The sequence below is a fragment of the Cynocephalus volans genome, chromosome 2 (assembly GCF_027409185.1).
Source record: "Cynocephalus volans isolate mCynVol1 chromosome 2, mCynVol1.pri, whole genome shotgun sequence".
NCBI lineage: Eukaryota > Metazoa > Chordata > Mammalia > Dermoptera > Cynocephalidae > Cynocephalus > Cynocephalus volans.
In genome coordinates, this window is record NC_084461.1 from 45,961,460 (window position 1) to 45,981,746 (window position 20,287).

Genomic DNA, 20,287 nt, shown 5'->3' on the forward strand with positions numbered 1-20,287 from the left:
GATCACCACTCAAGGAGATATATTCGAGATCACTAGGCACACTCCCCAAAGGGAAACAAGAAGTAGGTTATAAGGTGAAGCAAATGCCACTCTCCTGTTATGACCTCATTTCTATTCATTAAATTACTATAGCAAATTAAGGGAAACACAAAGCCAATTCCAGTGTCTCAGAAAATTGCCTTCCCCTGTGAAACTACTATTTCAGCTACTAGGAGAGGAAAGGAACTTGTCCCTTTTCCAAGAATAAAAAGATAAAAACATCAGCCTTAGCTACCACTTATTTAATGTTTGGTATATTTGGGGAAATGTGCCAAGCATTTACATCTATTATCTGTCTTATTCCACATTTAAACACTAGCATGACGTAGAGTCAGGAGCCCTGGGTTCAAATTCTGACTCTGCTACTTATAGGCTGGGTACCTGTGGGCAAGGTGTTTAACATCCCTGTGCTTTAGGATCTGAGTCTGTGGGGATAATAAGCAACATAATAGAAGGCTTAGAATAGTGCTTGGTACATGGTCAATGTTCAAACTGTAGAGAAATGGCTCAAAAGTTAATGACAGGAAGATGGTTTATTCTTGCTATTTCCTCTAAACTTGACTTTGGATTTTTTTTATTCCTTAGCCTCATAAAGCTACAGACAAATCAAATGTCAGATCTAAGTGTACCAAGTGTACACAGTTTCAGAATAGAAAAAGAAAGTTGAATGGCAAATAAGAGAAATAGTTACACTCGAGAAGATCATTTGGAAATGTAGACTTTTGCAAAATGAAATCATGTATAAGCAAAGATGTCCAGTAAGTCAGACTCCTGGCAGAAATGCAAAAAGTAAATAAAAATAAAAGTTTGAAGTGCATATATATATATATATATATATGCACATGAGAGTACTTCAAAAGGCACATGGAAACATTAGTGTTATCTTTTAATTCTATTTTCCATGAACTTTTTGAAGTGCCTTCATTCACTCACACACACACACACACACACACACACACACACACGTATACACACATATGCATGTAATTATAACATATGAAATAATGTATACAATATTATATATTAAATATAAATGCACACACAAAAATATATCCTGCAGGATTGACTACTACAACTGTGCTTTGGATTTCCTTTTAAATCATTTTTTAGTGATAAAAGGATCCCTTTTTATTAGACACAGAAATTAAATTTGCTTAGCATTTTCTGACAATTGTGTCCCCATCTTGTGCTTTGTACAAAGTGTCTAGTTTTAAAACCAGCACAGCTGAAATGACTAATGGCCTGGGCAAAGGGGCACTTCCGCTTGGTTTAACAGGATGAAGACAAATGATGTTGCCTAACCCGCAGAGACGCCCAGCCCTGCTCATGGCGTGGACGTCAGGACTCACCAGATATTGGGTAAAAACACAAACATCCTCTGTCAAAGTTCATTCTCACCAACCTGCCCAGTCTAGGGGAACTTACCACCATAAAAGTTACAGTTCTATTTCCTGCATTGTCCACATTATTGGTCACAGTTTTCAGGTCGTGAGAGGAAAGGGCATTCATCGAACCTAACTGATTAAAACATGCACATAAGTATAAAGCATAGGAAGGCTGTTGGTTAATGAAATAATCTTAGAGACCCCTGAACACTCTTTGGAAAACACAGGGTTACAAATGGAGGGACTGGCTAGCTCTAGCTTGAAATTGAACTGTGAGGGACCAGCCCCTGAGGCATCTATTGGCTTAATTTGTTGCTGGGGCCCCAGACCAGGCCTGGGTGTCTAACTGATCCCTAGAGAAAGAAGGCAATGCCAGGGTGTGTGTGGCCCCTGGATCAGGTCGGAGAGTGTGAAGGGGAAAGCAGATTGTACAGCACTGAGAACACAGGACACAGCCCTCTCCCCTGGGAGGGGAAAGGCATCCTGGCTTGATGGTGGCTCAACAGAGTGTCCATCTGCATATACCTCTGAGGGGAAGGCTGGCTCCTGAACAAATGAGAGACATCTCCTGGGCCCCCCAGACATGCATGCTGCATGGACACTGTGGGGAGTGAAGGCCATGTGAACACCCAGAGGGGAAGAACCAGTGACACATGATTTTGCATGCTAATGTGACCTCATTGGCAAGCAAAGGCCAGAGAGTCTTGAGGACACTCAGGTTAGAGCAGTGCGTCTCAAATGCTCTGCAGTAAAGGATCAGTGTTTTCTCCCTAATCCACTGTCCACCAATAATTTTGTAAAATACAATAAAAATGTCACAGTAATATCAAATTGCTATAAAAATCTCTAAATACTTCCACTTGCTCTCCGTTCTTATCAGTTCACGGACCAGAAGGTCCATGGACCATACTTGGAGGAACACAGGGTCAGAGGACATATCCTTTTACTTTGCAGTGATGTAGGGATGTCTCCAACCTTAGAAGATGGCAAGTCTGAAATCGACTGACATCGTTCTTCCGGCCCAGACCTTTATCTCATCTCTTCTGTTTTAGCCCTTGCTAAAGGACTTTAGCATTAGGCTCTCCAAGTAGGCACCTTATAAATTGTTTATGAAGTTGAGTCAACCCTCCAGTAATAGCTAAGTCTTCCAAGTGACATTCTTTCTTGCTTTCCTTACTCGCCATTGTAGACTTAGAGAGCAAGGGCCACTAACTGTTTAAGCCACATTCATTAGGCACTTGCTAATTCCAAGGCAAGCCAGATTTGGGTCTGGAAGATTTCCAGACTTGCAAGGATTGTTCTGAGCCCTCAATCTCGATGCTCTATTCAAAATGCCCGAGCCCCTGGGACAGGCACTAGGTCCTGGGACTCCTGGGTGGAGGGTAGGAGTGCCGGGGAATGTCAGCCTCAGGAACACAGTTCTTGCCAGGTTCAGGACGGCCTTGGCCCAGGTGTGGTTGCTGCACACAGAGTTCATGTGATGCCTGTAACTGTCTCCCACATTCCTCTCACTTCTTACTGCTGTCATTCTTGTGGTCCTGGTCACCTTCTGGCCTCTGGAGCTGGGGGGCCAGTATCAGAGGTCAACACAGGGAGGCTGTGAGGAACATTTCTCTGCCCTTAGTCACTGTTATGTAAAGTCGTACTGGGACCATTCCTCTATTACCTGTCTCCCCTTCCTATCAGATAGATTGTGTCTCATGTGTGCAGTCTCTGGGCAACCCAATAGCCAGCTTCTCCATCTTCAGCTTTTCTTAGGAATCTTTCCCTATTGTTCCTTCTTATAAGGGACCCTAACTCACAATTCACTTCTTCCATCACTTCCAGGATTTATCTTCAGTGGGGGTAGTGAGTGGGGGGTGGAAGGGACTCTTTTCTTAAAATATTATTTCATTAACTTAGCCTTTTGGAGTACAGGACCCACCAGAACTGTTCCAGGCCAGGCCAAGAGTGCTTTTTTCTAAGCCAGGGTACATTAATCCCTCATTCTCTTCTCCAGCTGCCTATCCCAGAAGGCTGTCTAGGTTTAATTCCTAGTCAGCAGTCACTCTGAGCTTACTCAGCAAGACTAACTCATCCCACATTGCAACTGCCTGGCAAGTGTCTCTTATGACCCAGCCCAACTCACCAAAAGCCAGACATCACTTCCCCCTCCCACCTCTTTTCATCCAAGCAGTCGAAGTTTTTATCAATGAGCTCCAGGCACTTAATTTAGGAAGGACTTCTCTAGGATCCCATCTCAATCTGTGTCCATGGAATAACTGTCCTACAAGGGGCGCAGTCATAAGAGGGCTGTGTAACCACATCTGTTTGGCAAGGCTTTACTCCACATGTACTTCTAGGAGATTCGAAAAGCAAATCAGCTCTGAGAAGTCTTGGAGCAAAGAAGTCTGTTTTATCCTCCTTTTAAAAACAGCATTTCTCAAACATACTTGTGTCCCACAGTGTTTGTTTCATGAAAAACAATCACCACAATAATAACAAGAGTTTCATGGTAACCAGGCTTGGAGGCCTTACACCTTTCTTCAACGAACACTACCAAGTATCTCATATGTGGAAAGCCCCACGATCAGGAGCAGAGATATACCAAGAAACAGCACAGACATTGTCCCTGCCATTTTTTTTAGATTTCATGATAACCCTGAGAAGTGTGTATCTGCTTGCTCATCATCAAGAAGGGATAATGTGGCTTGGAGAGGTTAAGTAACTTCCCTGACAGTCAAAGGTAAGTCTCCCTGACTCAGAAGGGAGTATTTTTAAAGTTGACTCTATATTGTCTATACCATTTTACTTTGAACTCAATGGAAGAAATGATATCCAAGTTAGGAAATACTGTGATTAACCATTCAATAAATCTGACTTATTCTCCTCCCCACCCTCCAAATACACCCTTCCTCTTTCCTGGTCTTCACTGAGCAGTCGTGCTGCCCTCCCTGGCATGCTCACCCTCCTCGATGCCACCTGCCAAAATGCTACTCCTTTTACAGGGACAGCTCAAGGTCTGTCTTGGCCAGCAAGCTCTCCCTGACCATTGCAGTCTATGGGAAGTGTCCTTCCTCTGAACTCATGCAGCTCATCCAGGCTGCACCACTCACCAGACACTTACCATATTATGTTCTGTGTGGTTAGTGCACTCTTGAGTGGAAGTCTCTTATTTCACCAACTAATAAGACTTCATTTCCTTGAGGATCAAAAACATTTTCCTATAGTTCTTGGTTAACTCCCACTAAGTCTTACAATGTTGTCAACCACTACCTGAGGGGAGATGGTGGGAAATGAAGAGACACACTTTATGGGGTCAGGAGGCCCTTACAGGATGCTGACCTGTAAAGCATCCTAGTTTATTTTAGGTTCCTTTTTAAAAGCCAGTGAAAATGACAAATCGTACAGATTAAATCAGTTATGCCTGGTACCAAGCTGTTTATAGAACATTTTCAGCTGCCACAGCGCTTGAAGATGCATAGCTAACTGCTTATCAACAAAATAAGAACATAAGTTTCTCATTTACAAAGCTTTGGGGTCCTGGGTTCAATCAAAGGTCAGACCTCAAGGGGAGGGAGAAGAGCAAAGTAGGCAAAAGGGATGCTAGCCTTCCTGGCTTCCCTAGAATAGCAAGGACTTTGTCAGCTTACTATTTAGCACCTCACATTACAACATTCAATTCAGTGTTTCAAGACCACTGGCTAAAAGGTTCTACAAATCTCTGCTCTATACCCTTTGGCAACACACTGTGATTCCCTTCTCCTTTCTTCTCTTCTTCAGTTCCTACCAGGGAGGACAGATGGATATTGGTGAGACTTGGTTCCCACTATCTCAGGACTAAGGAGACTGAAGTCACAGAGTTTGCCAGAACGACCCTTTGCTGATGGGCTGCTTAACTCTGGATCTATGTAAGCTTATATTCTAGACCATTCAAACAAAAATCTCAAGGTCAAACCAAGTATAATTTGATACAAGCAGAAAAACTAGTTCCTAAAGCCACAGTACATTCCAACATGCCACCACCAAAGATAGACAAACTCTATGGTAGCATTCAAGGTGAAAAACTGGTTACAAAGCTCCTTTCTGGGGAATAAATTCTGCAGAAAGAAACAGAACATGTTTTTATTTATATATATACATATATATACACGCATACATATATATTCGAAATATATATAATAAAACAAAAATACATTTTGGGTAGATTTTTTTTCTTAGTTCACACACAAAAAAAGTTTGTTTAGAACTGTAATCCTTTAAAATAACCGAGTTAAAAAATGATTTTCACATTCTGTAGAGCATAGAATACATGGTTAACCTTAAAACATTGACCGCACAAAGCGTTTGAATAATTCTTCTGGCTTATCATGAAAATTCTTACAAGTCTCAAGCCTGGGCCGCTTTTTAAGACTGAGTATACAAAGGAAGCAGAACAGGAATAGCCAAAGTCTAATGAACCAGAGAGAAAGTCTGACTGGTACGCGATCAACATGAGTAAAAAAAATTTGTTGACTAATGCCAGGTTGCAATATTTTCCCAATTGAAGAGAGTAAAACACACAAAATTTCTACATAATCATTGCTGTTTGTTAAGTTGCTATGCATATTTCCCTGGTTGCTCACGTCAATCCATCACTAACATGGGAGAGACAAAAATAAACAGCTACCGCGACGGCCCCGTTTTCAGGAAACTGACATTGTGAAATAAAGACAGCCCCGGAACACTGGCCCACTCATAAAGAAGAGGAACTGCTTGATGCGAGCACCAGATTTGGAGTCGAGTTTGCCTTCAGTCTTGGAGCTTATGACCCCTATTAGTTACATGACCTTGAAACTTGCCAAGCCTCCATGTTTTTAATCTGCCAAATGGAGATGATCAAAACTTGCTTTTATATACATCATTTCATTTAAATCCTTATAACAACCCAGGGCAATAGATAAAAAATATAAAACACTATAAAAACACAAGATATCCATAGCATCTGAATGTCTGACCTGTAATAAGAATAAATATTCTATTCCCATTATAGTTCTAAAAATACTGACAGTTCTATAAAAAGGAATAAATTTTCCCTGACATTGTGGAACATGTAGGGTCTGAACACATAGGTCAGCAATAGTTCAACTGACATCCTAACTTACACACTGAAGTGGGACATAGTATCTGCCATCATCACCCGTGGCTTCACACAGTGGCAGGGACCACTTCTGCTGCAGAAGCCACACTGAGCAAGCCTTAGTTGGGTCCGTGAAAAGAGGACGAGGTAACTTGGTCTTCAGAACCACACTCTCACCAGGGAATTCTGATACAGAACAGGGTGGGTCCCTGCTACTTGGGGATGTTAGGGTAGGAAAAACAACAAAAACAACGGGAACAGATGACCCATAAGGTCCAACCCAAGTCTAAAATATGTGATTTAACAGTTCTCATTTCCACGCCCACCCAAGTTGAGATTTTATCAACTATAAGAACCATCTAATGGAAATATATGTGAAAATCTATCTTTCTTCCTACTGGCCAGGAGCTGGAGCAGGAAACAAGTCACAGTGTGGGGATAGAGGGTGACACAGAAACCAATAATACCCACAGAGCTAACGTGCTAGGGGGAGCTCAGGAAAAGGAGCAGCCCACTTTGGGATCTGAGTATAACATGCAAGTCCTGGTCAGTTGAACTATTGCTGACCTATGGTGCTGACCTGCGTTCTCAGACACAGGGAGGCAAGGTCAGGACAGACGCAGAGCACGTTGAAAACGGAAAGGAGAAAGTTAATTAGGGCTGTGCCCAAATATTAAACAGAGAGCTATAAAAACTATGTTTTGCATAGTTCAACAAACGTGACAAGGGAATTTTGGCTACATCAATATACTTTTCTTGCCAAACTAATATTCAGTAAAACAAGCACCAGAAACTCAAAAGTTTCCAAACTGTAGTGATTATGTGTCCTTTAACATAACTGTCTTCAATTATTTAACCAGAATCAGTTTAGCCAGAATAAATAAAAGGTACTTAATTTTTTGTAGCAACCAGATTTACCCAATTTTGGAAACTTTTAAAATAGATTACTGTATTTTTCAGATTACTAGGGTGTAGTAGTTTGCTTTTTAAAAATGATACTAAATGACACCCTAATGGCCTTTAAAAAGTCGATAGAAGCACAGCACTTATTCTCAGAGAAAAGTTCCAAGACAGAAAAAGGTTTTAGAAGAACCTTGGTTAGCATTTCTTTCACTGTTTTTTGAAAAAGTTTCTTTTCATGAATTCAAATGCTTATTAAAACAAATAAAAAATTTTTTAATTTCTCCAAAAAATAGGTTTTTTTAAAAAAAATAGTTACAACAAAAAGTTTTTCTCTGTGTTTCTTATAGAAGTATGAGAGCTCTCTCCACCACTTACTGGTGGCATGGCCAACCTACATTCTCTCTTTAAGCCACTAATCCTGCCAGTTTCCTGTGACTGTATCACCTACCTCGTGTGCTTGGAGGGATTAAAGAACTAGTACAGTGAATAGCCCTATGGATTCAATCCTTGCTCCACTTTAGAACCAACTGGGACTTTTAAAAAATGATGTCAGGCCTCATTCCAGAGACTCCTATTCAACTGGTATAATGTGAGGCCCAGGCACTGGTATTTTTAAAAGCTTCCCTGTGGTTGAGAACAACTGGCTAGTCTGACCATCATTAAAAATTTTATTAATGATTAATTATTAGTGTCTTTCTCCATCTATGTTTTACTGGTAACTCATATAATCTAAACAAGTACAATGCACAGGGTTAGTGTTTTGTTTTGTTTTGTTTTTTTCCAACATCCGGGGCATGTTGAAATTTTTTCATTTCCTTTGTTGTGTCCACCTCAGTACTTTTTTGTGGAGGATATAACAAATTCAACTTTTTTTTCTCCTTTTTTATTATCCCTGCCATTAGGTAAATCTTTCCCCATCCCTGTGATAAGGGTGTGGTTGATCCAGAGAAGCTCCCTTAGCTCTTTGCACATCAGCCAGGCTGAGTTTCTTGACAGAGAGCAGTCCAGAGTTTGCAGGGCCCCAAAGCAAGTGCTCACTGAAGTCCCCAACAGTCCCCTTGTGCACAGGGTTTTTATATTTAAGGTAAGAAATTCCCAAGAAAGTAAAACTAGATGGTCACTTAACAGCCTAGCTCTCTTTGCTTCTTTAAGGACCCCAAGGAGAGAGTAGGGGTAAGTGCACATGGACTGTAAAGACAGACAGCCACTTCAGTGATTCCTGCCCCACCCCCTTACCAGCAGGCCCTCCTCTGAGGAGGGGGACAGGGGAAAGAGAGGAGGGTCGCCTTGAAGCTTTTGTTAAATTCCTGCAGAGAGAATTCTTTCTGGGAATTGCTGGCAAATTCTTTCTAGGAAATGTTATTGGCATCATCCTACAATAAAAGATGATATTTTATACCACGCCAAATGTTTCTAAACAGAGAAACACTTAAATCTGAACACTGACTTAAGTTAAAATCCTACCTGGAAAGATGCTCAGTCCTCTGTTTACTTCTAAACTAATGATCAGAGAGAGCCCAGATCATGATGCTAAAAATTTGTCCAGCTGCAAATTTCAAACCATCAGTAACCTGAAAATTCAAGCCTCCTGACATTGCTCCTTCAAAAGAAAAAATTAGACTCTGGTCAATTCGGTTGTTCTGCAGAAGCCACCCAGTTTCACCCTTTTTCCCACCTGCTCCCCTGCAAAACACCCCTTATTAATTTGAGAGTGTGCTACTATAGTCACTGAGCTCACCATAACAAATACTGTCAAAGACACAAAACAATATCAATATAGGTCTATAATGCAGATTTTCCCCATCTCGTGACATAATAAAAGAAAGAAAATTATTGAGATATGATTCACATACCATATAATTCCCCACTTAAAATGCATATTTCAATGGCTTTTGTATGTTCACAGAGTTGTGCAATCATCACCACAATCAATTAAATTTTTTTTTCATCACTCCGAAAAGAAACCCTGTGCCTGTTGGCAGACACTTCTTATCTCCCCTCAAGTTTACCCCTCTCCCCCAGACCTAGGCAATCACTAATCTACTATCTGTGCCTATGGACATTACATATAAATGGAATCAAACAATATCATTAAAATTTTTTCTAAATCAAAGAAAGCAAAGAAGTTATCTCCAAGAAATTATTTAAATGTTAAAAACATTCATTACCTGCATTTTATTATTTTGAAATCAATTTATACCAGTAAAAGTAATGCATATATAACACACACACACACTCACATACCCTAGTAATTTCTGAAACATTGATAATACTGCAAATCAAAATTGGGGGAAATAAATAATATTTAAGTCCCACCACCACCACCAAATAGCCACACTTCTAATTATTTATCTATCTCAAATTCCTCAAAGAAGGGAAAGAGAAGGGCAAGGAAAGACCCAGCCTTGCTTTTGTTAAATTTCTGCAAGGAGAAAATTCCACTCCCACACTTCTGTCAAGGGATTAGTAATACCAGCAAAGTTAGAAATTAACTTATGTGCAAAGATGAAACAGAGACAGACCCTATTGATCTAGTTCCCAAGAGTGCTTTACCAATCTGGCTCATAAATCACCAGGCAAGATCACTATGCAGAGAGCCCAGTGTTCACATTCCCCTCACCCTTTGAAAATATGCATCCAGTAGTAATTTTGGAGGCCCAGAGGTCTTTGCATCATGCAATGAGTATCATTGTTGCCCTCAGTGACATGTGGCAAGGAACAAAGGAGGAATGGTTAGACTCTGCAATCACATACAAGTACTCCCTTAATAAAATAATTTAATAAAATGTAGGTTGATGGCTTGACTGTGTCTCAAGTCCCTGTTTTCTAAGCAAATCCTGAGAGTTCGGATTCCTCACACACACAAAAAAGGTTACAGACTGTTAAAATTTTTCCAGTACACTCAAATGTCACCATTAAAAAAAAAAACAACAGAGAGAGAGAGAAGTCTGAGCTTGCCTAATTCAGAACAAGGGTCCATACTCAAATGTTATTTTTCATGTGTTTGTTTTTCTAGAAATAGCACTTTGAATATTGTATTTAATGAAACATGAAATGAAGACACTTTGAAAACTTTATGTATCCAGAAACAAAATAAAAATGGGATCAAAGGAATTATATCAAAACAAATATAGACTATGGCACGGGGTGTGCCCTAACAGACTAATTATGACAAAAGAAAGGTAAGGAGAGAAATACAAAGTGGAGTTGACCTGTGGGTTTTCTATTGCACAATCTCAGATTTCCCAACAGTACTTTCGGAAGGGTGACTTAAATAAATCACTTAGCCTCCCACATCTTAGTTTTATCAACCTACTTAAGTTGTTATGTGGAATAATGAATTAGATTAATGGCAGAGCACTTTGCAAATATAAAATGCTAAGAGAGACTAATTAAACCTAAGTCTTTGTTTGGGACTGATGATGGACAGATGTACCAGGGGAGAACCAGCTGGTTTCAGCAAAAGACTCCTCTGCAGCTGGGCTCCAGCCACTTTGAGGGTTATTATCTTGCCCTCATGTCCATTTAGAAAATGTAATGGATTAGCACTGATATAGAGCTTGCCTTTAACTCTCGTTCCTGCTTTTTTAGGAGAAATTATTTTCTCTACTCACCAAAAGCAAATATTGACCTGGTGGTTGACAAATAAATCAAGAGAGCGAATTTTTGTTTTCACTCATTCATGGCAAATAGTAATCTCAGTACTTCAACCTGATCTGCCTTTCAATGGGTGGTAGCTAGTGGAGAAAGCCCATTTTTAATGTCAGATCAACCTAATCTTTCTGAGCCTCAGTTTCCTCATCTCAAAAATGGTGCCATTACTCCCTATAGCTCAGAGGACTTCTAAAGATAAAATGAAATGGATGACGTGACCGCACCTCCTGCAGTGCCTGACAGGTGGTGAAGAGTCAATGATTCCATTGTAGATGGTACAGCTTTAGAAATTCAAATTTTCCCTCATGCAAGTCTGTAGAGCAGTTCTCTCAACTTCGAAAATATAATTCTTTCATAAAAATAAAAATCTTTCTAAGCCCTCACCTAATAATACTTGGGCTTTTGGTACCTACTAATAAAAAAAAACACACATAACTGACAGAACCCTCCTATCAATTCAGTGCCTCTTTAAGTGAATTGCATTTTATTGATTAGCACATCTGCACACAGTTAAAAAATGGAAACACACACGTGTGTCTAGAAACAGCACTTTAGTCCATATGTGGGTAGCTTTGGGATCCCACTGCAATAAAACTAATCCCCATGGGTCCCAGGCTGCAGGTTTGGAGCCACTAGAGGAGAGCATACACATAGTAAATTATTTTCAGATGCTTTAGGGATTCTTTGGATTACCTGCAAAAATAATCAGAAAGTCGCTATGTTTGGATTTAGAATGTTTTATCTTTATTTTCTTTACTATATTTTCAAAGAGGATGATTTAAAATAACTGAAAAGATATGGCTTTTTAGCTCTCCATCATGCCGTCCTGGCTCATGCTTCCATCATCATCATCTACTGCAGGCTGGGAATGGCCCACTTCCCTCTTGGTCCACTGATCAGGGCAGCCCGGAAACTCAGCCAGGCACCCTTGCAAAGCAGTGGGTCACCTTGTACAGATTCACAGTGGCTGTTTGGCTTATTGATTTATTGATGAACTGGGGAAGAAGAAAAAGCCTGTCAAAGTTAGGGTCTCATAATTACAGTTATACTCATTCATTCGTTCATTCATTCCTTCACTGACCAAATATCTGTTTGTTTTGCTCACTCATGGGTCCCTAGCATCTGGAACATTACCTGGGTACATAATAGGTGTTCGATGTTATTTCATTCTCTCAACAAATTTTTATTAAGCACCTGTTATGTTCCAGCCACTGTTCAAGGTGCTAAGCATTCAAGAATGAAGAAAACAAAGGGCCTGCCTTTACAGCGCTTATACTCTAGTGGCAAAGACAGACAACAAATACATGTCCAAATCCATCTATACTATCAGGTCAGGTAGTCAGGAAAAGGGATGGAGACTGACAGAGAAGAGATGCTATCTTAGTGGGTGGTAAGGAAAGAGCTCTCGGAGAAGCTTATGACCTTACATTACAATTTGAGTAAGCCCCATGAGAGTTATCTGTACTCTCTAATGTTTGCTATAATTAGCCTTAGTAAAACATGTCACCTTTTCAAAAATTATAGGGCATGGAAAGTTTTTAGATGGCTTGTGGTTTTCAGTCCGCAGCTCTCAGGTATGACTATCACATTAACCACTGATTGAAACACATTTTAGTTTCACATTCATTTTCTCTATGACGTACTAGTGTGTACAAACATGCTAGCTGGCCCTCATTAATTTGAGCCTGGGTGAAATTCTGGATGCTTTGGCCAGGAAATGACCTGAGAGCCAAATGCTCATTACTTGGTGGAGTGACCCAGTAGGCCAGGTCCTGTGGGGAGGAGTCCCCATCTTCTGCACAGAGGTCACCACTGGCCATCTCAGTGACAGAATTCACCCACACCTTAAGAAGAAGAGGACAACAGATCTTTCAAGGACCAATTCCAATCACACCACATTAGTAAACTAGATAGCTATGACACCCTAACCTCTTGCACAAAGATTTAAAAACTAAATCAATTTGCCAGAGTTTTTAAAGCATGAGGTTTCTTAATTCAAAACAGACACATAATTAAATGCCAGATGAAATGCAAGGCATGCAGTGTTGTTTAATTTATGAGGATTATAAGGTTTTGATTAAAAAATAGTAGTTGCAATTATTTATTCAAATTAATTATTTAAAATGCATGTGCCTTTATACAAAGTATGATAACAATAAAAGCTGATGGTTACTAAGCACCTTCTGTGTATCTGGCTAAATACTCTGCAGGGATACAGAACCTACCTCATAGGGTTGATTTAAGGATTTCTATTCAGCACTTCTAGAAGCAAATAATTTCAGCAGCTTTTAAATAGCTGAGAGAAAACACACACACACTGCACATTATTTTCTTCTCTTTACCCTCCTATCTTGCAGGAAAACAAGTGTCTGGTTCCTATGGCCTTGCAAAGTTTGCTATGCTGATAGCTCGCACCTACAATTGCATCTGAGCAATATTTCCTGTTTTCCAATTACATTTAAAATCTATTTCCATTGCCTAAACATCTTAATTCAACAATTCATCAAACATTTGTTCAGCATCTACTGTGTTCCAGTCAATGTTCTGGGTGCTTGCAACGTCAGTAAACAAAACAAAGTGTCCTGTCTTCATGGAGCCTACATTCCAGTAGAAGCAGATGAGAGGACACAGAGAAGAAAGAACAGGCATAATAAATGAATTATGTGGTGTGTGAGAAAGTCATAGCACTGTGAAAAAAGAAAAAAAGCAAGATAAGGTGAATTCAGAAGTGGGCAACGTTAAACGGGAGGCTAGTTTGAGGACAGGCTGTAAGGCAGACGTGAACTTGTGAATGTCTAGGGGAGGGCCCTCAAGGGAGCTGCCCCATCTGCTGGAGGACCAGCAAAGGGGTCAGTGTGGCGGGAGCAGAAGCAGCAAGATGATGAGTAAGAGGAGGTGAATGAAAAATGTAACAGAAGTTCAGCTCATGCGGGGTCTTGAATGCCACTCTGGCTTTTCCTTGAGTGCAATGGGGAATCATTGTGGGGCTTCGGGAGAGGAGTGAGCAGGTCTGACTCGAGTCTTCACAGAATCCTCTGGCTTCTGTGCCAACAGTCTGTGCGAGGGCCGGGGCAGATGCAGGACACCAGGTGGGAGGCAAATGTAATAATCCCGAAGAGGGATGAGAGAAGAGAGTGGCAAGAAGTAAGCAAACAATTCTGGGCGTCTGCTGAAGGTAAAGCCAACAGAGCTTCCGGCCGATTAGCTGTGCTTAGGGAAGGCCGCGGGAGGCCATGGCGCGGGCCTCAGCGACTGGACAGACGGACAGGGCCACCGCCAATTGAAATAAGGACAGCTGCAGGCAGGGGAGATGTGGGGAGTAAAATCAGGAGTTCAGTTTTGAACTTGTTGGATTTAAGATATTTATTTGGACACTGAACCACATCTGATGGAACTAGGCTGTTTTGAGTTTCTATAATCATGTAGTCACATGACATTTCACTAACACTAAAAATGAGTGGTTTTGTCACTAATTCTATTTGCATATTTCTATCTGCATTTACTTTTTATACGTTTTTTTCTTACCCACAGAAACTATACACATTTCTGAGCTTATGTGTCATTCTTTGCTCTCTGACTAGAACCTTATTATCTTCTATGCTTTTTACCAACTTGTTTAAAAATTCAGCCCTAAATAATTTAGTAGATTATCTCTCCAGCTAAAAGGAGCTATTTTCCTCACTAGAACAGGCAGTTTATGATATAACGATCCATGCCCACTCACCATCTAATAACTAAACCGTGTTTTAGACAGGGAGATGAGAAAATACACAGGATTCCTATGTTTTCATATCAGGCATGATGGGCCAGAAGATAAAAATCCATTCTGATTCCTTCCAACTACTTACTGATACCACAGAAAAAACTCTTTTGTGAATTATCTCCTCACTTTTTGAAAACTAACAGCTGAGATCATGAAGTAGTTGTACATAAATAAATACCCACGCACTCTATATATGCACATATGCGAAAATGCATGCACATACACACTGGAACTTATATATCCAAATGGATGTTTAACTCCTCAAGTGACTGTGTTGAAGAGCAGCACATGATTATTACTGCCCAAAATTCTTCTTTTGAAATTATTTTCAGGTTGTTCAGAAACACTTGACTTTGGCTTTATCCAGTCCAGTCGGACTGTCTGTTTCAAGTCACTTCTTTGCCACTTACTTGCTATGTGACCTTGGGCACATCTCTTAACTTGCCTGTGCCTTAATTTCTTCATCAGTAAACTTGGAATGATAGCATCATTATGTATACTGAGAGACTTAATATATGTAAAGTGCTTAGAACATCTTTATCTGGCACATGGTAAGCATTCAATAAATATTAGCTTTATGTCACCCATATTCTCATAAGATTTGGTTCTAAGGATGAATGCAATTTTTTAATATTACTTAAAGTCATTCAGAGTATGATGATTACCACTACTGAGGCTATACTATAACACATACTGCAGATTTTGTTGAATCCCACAGCATTCCTTCAAAACTCAGGGTGAGTAGTTCATCTGTTTAATGATTGTGCTCTCAACAGATGCTCCTATATCTTGCCATTTGGAATATACCCACTGAAGATTTTTCAGCAGTAAGCTCTAAGGACATCAACTTTTAAATAGCAACCAGAAGTGCTAACCAATAGAATATTCAAATTATAAGGCTTTGGCCTTCATTTAACCGTGGAAAGGCTACAGTTTCTATAAAATGTGCAAGTTGCACTGTTCAACAAAATTCCAGGCCCGCTCATTCCAGTTTTTCACTTTTTACATTTTTAAATCCATCTACATATTTTATCCTTATTTCTTCAGAAATTCAAACTGATTTGGAAATGTGCTGCCATTTCTCTTCCTGTGACTTGTAGACACTCATTTTTTCCAACACCGTGCACATGAAAGCTGGACAAAGCATGTTTTCCACTGTAGTTATTCCACTGTGAACACAGCTTTTTCTCCCCTCACGACTCTAGAATACACCATCTTCCAAAACAAATGGAAAACTTGCCACTCAAAACAAGAGCTAGTAACCTCAGGTCTTCATTTCCACTCGAACCAAATTTAGTTCAATTCATAGCCCTATTGCTTCAGGGAAGGCCTGATTTAGGGCCCAGGGCTTAGGAACAGAAACTTCAGATATGTGGGAAGAAGAAAAACAAAACCCCAACCTTGAATTGAGACTTAAAAGTGATCCAAAGCCCAAGAAATAATGTTTCAAGGACTAAACATCTGAAAAAATTAACACTTGAACCTGGAATACTATTTTTTTTTAATTCACCTTTAGCTTTTAGAGGAGGTTAACGGGATTTAGAAACTTAATTATGATACAATTTAATCTTAATTATGATCCTAATATTTTAAAACACTGACTTTGTTTTGAGTCTCATAGGAGGGATGTGCTATGCTCATGAATTCACTATCCCACCATTGCAGCAACCCCCACCCACCCCACCCCAGGTCTTCACTTGTCATCTCAGACTTTGCTGCCCTAATTAGTCCACTGTGCCTAGGTCTCAATACTCTTTTTAGTGTTGACAAGTACTTATCAAAAGCAAGCAAATGATTCTATTTTCAGTATAAAAACAACAAAAGAAAATATACAGAATTACTGAAAGAGAAACTTGAAAAATAGGAAAATGAAGCCCCCTTGTGGACACAAATATATTTTATCAGGTATGCACGAAATTCACTGGTCATGCCTGAGTACAAAAGTACTTCGTAGAATATATCTCAGAGTAAAATATAAAGGATTGACCTGAGGTGTCTAACTCCAATTCCTAATTCCAGTTTGTCAGCACTCAAATGATCTCCCGTACCAATGAATGGACTTGGAGATCAGCTGAAAGTCCTGTGGCTTAAGCAAACGCTGTTTTCATCCTCCAGGAGAAAAAAGTGTATTTGAAATGCTGGGACAGAGAGATTAACATTCAGATTTCTGGCTTTAAACTCCCACCCAGAGTCTGAGGTGCTGTCAGTGGTTCTATCACCCGTACTCCCACCTCTTTCTTCCGAATAGACTGCAGATGACCCTTCTTGCCACCTCCTCAAGACCTTGATTACAAGTAAGGAGAGTGAGTGGTCATGGAGGATAATCTGAAGGTCTTGAGAAAACTCTGGTTAAAAAATCAGGGACAGCACAGCATCTGGAGGCCTTATGGGATTCTCACTTAGAACTGCCTTTGCTCCAGACTCTGCCACTGTCTAACTTTGATATTTTAGGAAAGTCACTTAACTTCTTGAGCTTTAATTCCATCGTCTTAAGTGGGAATAAGAGCGCTATTCGCATTATCTAATTCACCAGGTCCTTGGGCTTCTTTGTTGTAACTGTGAAGGAAGGAGCGGGAGGCACTGTGGTTACAAGCTCAAACCTGCATCCTAGCTCTGCTGCTTACTGCCTTCCAGTGGCTCTTCACTTTCGACCCCCACTTTTGGGGAAGCATCTACACCTCTCTGTGCCACAAGTTCCTCATCTTTAAAATAAAAATATCCTGTGGAGTTGTTGAAGATTCAATGAGTAATTATGAAGTGCTTAGCATAATGCCAGGCACAGAGTAAGTACTATGTGAGTATTAGCTATCATGATTATGTAAGTGGTTGTTATTATTACTGTTTGCTATGATCTGAAATCTAGGGGGGGAAAAGTTACTGTCTGAAATAATTCCCTAAATTTGAAACTTTGCCTGGAAAGAGATAACTAGTTACATAGCTTTGGAGAAATTGTTAATGGAAAATGCACTCTCATGGCTCTACTATTTTGATAAAATGCATATGCTTTATACATTAGCTTTCAGAAAAAAAGTTTAAAAACCTTGATGTGTGGCAATTCTTTAATGTTATTAAAGGTTACCAATTCACTAGAATACCCTGCAAAGTGTCCAACACATGCAATGTCTTTCCAGGCAGTTTTCTATGCTCATTTGTCATTGTTATTATATATTATGGTAGATAAGACAGAGATATCACAATTCAATATTTAAAAATTAGGGAAAAAAGTAAAAGGATGTCTTTAAACTGCCTACACAGGCTTTCAAAATTAGCAAGACAAATTCCTGGCTGCCTCTTGGCTCTTTTTCATCAAGTCTAAATTATGTTGAGATTGATAATCAACATTGTGATTACATCATAAAATTTCAGTGCACAAGACATCATTATTCCAAAATCCTTACAGCAATTTCATTTACGTTATATTATATATAACAAGAAAGCAATATTGTGATTATATGCTGTCATCAAAATTCCCTTTTCTTGGAATATATAAAATTTTATGATTTATTCTTTTTCTTTCTTCATCACCATGACTTTGGGCCACAATACCAGTATATAAAGTGAATCAGCTGGTCTGAAGTCAGTGTACCTCCTCCTTCCATCCCAACCTCCTTTCCTGCTGAAAAGAACAAGGCAGATGGGCATGGTTATGGGCAGTTAGGGTTAACCTGGCAGGCAATGCCCCCATGCTATGATGAGCAGTCACAGGGTGACTTCAAAGCTGAAGGCAAAAATCTGGCTCCCCTCCCTGAAACACAGGGACCTCTTATGTGTCCTAAAGTATCCTGATGAAGGGGTATTTGAGGAGCAGGGTGGGTTGCTGTATCAATTCTGTCATTGGCTATATTAGTTCTGTTACAGCCCTATAGTACCAGTTACTGGGTGTACTGGTGGATAGACGTTTCAATAGATGAAGTCCTGGGACTTGACTCAACCCATAAAAGGACAGGTTCTCCCAGAAACAGGAAGAGCAATGAAAAAAAAAAGTGATTCACACATATAAAAGTATGTAGTTTTGCTAGATCAGTAGTTTACAGTGCTTTTTGATTAACACCTGAAGTAGGGAATACATTTTACACAGAAACCTAGTATACATATGTATATTTGTATGTATGTGTCTAAAATCCAATACATTTATTTATACATAACTGAAGCAAAAGTCTCACAAAACAATATCTACCCTCATTATACACAGTGCATTCTGATACTACTTATTTTATTTTATTTGTTTTGTTTTGTTTTTTATAAATATTGGTCTGACCCACTCAATTAATTTCACATCTCCATTCATAGCTTGCAACCTGCAGTTTTAAAACATTGTTGCTGATCATTCCCATTGTGGATAGCAGAGTGTGCACTCTGTGCTCAGACTACCTGGGCTCAAACCCCACTCTTTGTTTTACTGACTGTAGGACCTTGGTCAAGTGACTTAACCTTTCCATTCCCCAAGTCTAATGTAATCCTCCTCATTTTATTTTGAGACACTGAGAGAATTAAATGAGAAACTATTTAATCATTTATGTGATACTTTTAGAACTGAACCTGACTCACAGCAGGGGTTCAGTAAATGCTGATCTGCTTCACCATCATTATTTCTAGAAGGACTATGGAACAAAATTGCCTGATGCTGCGGGGGTCCTATTCCCAGAAATCAACTCTCACCATGGAACCTAATATCATCACTCTCCTTTTCCTTCCACCTGCTTCAGTCGCTCTGAGCTTTCTACATCCTCAAACACACCAGGCCCACTATAGACTCACAACTTTTGCTCTTAATTATCCCTTTGCCAGGAATGTTCTTCACACTAATATTCATATGACTGAATCACTTAATCTCCTCTCCCCCACCTCCACCTTTATTCAGAAAAGAGTTAATGTAGCAGCCTAAAACTGCCTTTTCTTAGAAAAGCCTACATGCAAGGTTGGCCCTTGGCTGGCATCTGGGACCTTGGATGTTAAACAGTTTCCTACACTGATAAAACTTTTCCTAAATGATAAGAGTGGCTCACCATGTCTAAACTGTACCAACAATGTGGTTTACGCTGGGAGTCTGGGATTTCGTTACATATTAGGCAGAGGATGCCTACCTGACCAGCCCCCAATAAAAATCTTGGGCACTTAGTCTCTAATGAGCTCTCCTGGTAGAGAGCCCTTTGCATGTGTTGTCACGACTCACTGCTGGAGCAACTCAATGCATCCTGTGTGACTCACTGGAAAAGGACTCTTACAGCTTGACATAGTTTCCTAGGGACTTTACCCCATGTACCTTTTCCCTTTGCTGATTTTGCTTGATATCTGTCACTATAATAAATCTTAGCCATGAGTATGCTAAATCCTACAGATCCTACAAATCAGTGAACCTGGGGGAGGTCTTGAAAACCCCTGACACACAGGCCTCCATGCAAATGCCCCCTCCTTGGAGAGACCTTCCCTGACCACCCTCTGCAA

General features: G+C 40.0%; 1 pseudogene; it reads right to left on the reverse strand.

Moving 5' to 3' along the window:
- The window catches only part of LOC134370493 (chondroitin sulfate proteoglycan 4-like), a 50,641-nt pseudogene that overhangs the window by 11,250 nt on the left and 19,104 nt on the right, over positions 1–20,287 (reverse strand).